Genomic DNA, 1,500 nt, shown 5'->3' with positions numbered 1-1,500 from the left:
CTATAACCAGATCCTAATGCATCCATCTGACCAAGAGAAAACTGCCTTCATAACTAAATATGGTAATTATTGCTATAATGTTATGCCTTTTGGTCTAAAGAATGCAGGTGCGACATATCAGCGATTAATGAATAAGATCTTCGAGAACCAAATAGGTCGGAACATCGAAGTTTATGTGGACGATATGGTCGCCAAAACTATGGTCGGCAGCTCTCATATCAACGACCTAGCCAAAATTTTTGGGCAGATCCGACGATATAATATGAGACTAAATCCCGAAAAGTGCGCTTTTGGGGTTCGTGGAGGAAAATTCCTCGGATTCATCCTCACCAGCCGAGGAATAGAAGCAAATCCCGAAAAATGTCAGGCAATACTTGATATGAAAAGTCCAAGAACAATAAAAGAGGTTCAGAGACTAACGGGACGGCTCGCGGCTTTATCAAGATTTCTACCCTGTTTAGCATTAAAATCTTTTAACTTTTTCCAATGTTTAAAGAAGAACACAAAACGTTTTGAATGGAATGAAAGTTGCGAAACTGCATTTCAAAATCTAAAACAATTCCTTTCAAAACCACCTGTTTTACAAAAACCAAAGATCAATGAGCCATTATACATATACTTGTCTATTACTGATGTAGCAATCAGTTCTGTCCTTGTAACAGAAACAGAGATAGGTCAACAGCCGATCTATTTTGTGAGCAAGTCACTGCAAGGCGCCGAGCTTCGATACCCTAGATTGGAAAAGCTCGCATTGGCCTTGGTCTTCTCGTCGAGACGACTTCGACCTTACTTCCAGGGCCACACTATCATCGTCAGAACCGAGCAGCCTCTCCGACAAGTCCTCTCAAAACCAGAATTAGCAGGCAGACTTATCAAATGGGCCATTGAACTATCAGAATTTGATATTCAATACCAACCAAGAGGATCCGTCAAATCCCAATACTTAGCAGATTTTGTGGCGGAGCTCACCCAGCCATGTCTGGACGACGAAAGCTCAGATTGGACCTTGTTTGTGGATGGAGCTTCAAACTCCCAAGGGTCGGGGGCAGGAATATTGTTAGAAAGCCCGGACGGCATTATACTCGAGCATTCTCTCCGTTTCTCCTTTAAAGCCAGCAATAACCAGGCCGAATACGAAGCCCTAGTCGCTGGGCTCAGGTTAGCTGTTGATTTGCATATTACCAACTTAAAGGTCTATTGTGATTCTTTGTTAATAGTCCAACAAGTGAACCAAGTCTTTCAAACTAAAGACCAAGTTTTATTGAAATATTTAGAAATTGTTCAGCAATTGGTAAATGGTTTTCAAAAAATAGAAATTTGCCACATTCCAAGAGACAAAAATCATAGGGCTGACATTCTATCAAAATTAGCCACTACACAATCACACGCAGCAACATTACTGCAGTCGACTTTAGACAAGCCGAGCATATATATCATTAACACATTAAACTCTTTTAATGAGACAAGTTGGCAATTACCTTACATACAGTACCTAAAGGA

Source organism: Arachis hypogaea, chromosome 17 (genome assembly GCF_003086295.3).
Source record: "Arachis hypogaea cultivar Tifrunner chromosome 17, arahy.Tifrunner.gnm2.J5K5, whole genome shotgun sequence".
Classification (NCBI taxonomy): domain Eukaryota; kingdom Viridiplantae; phylum Streptophyta; class Magnoliopsida; order Fabales; family Fabaceae; genus Arachis; species Arachis hypogaea.
Note: the sequence above shows the minus strand (reverse complement) of the source record.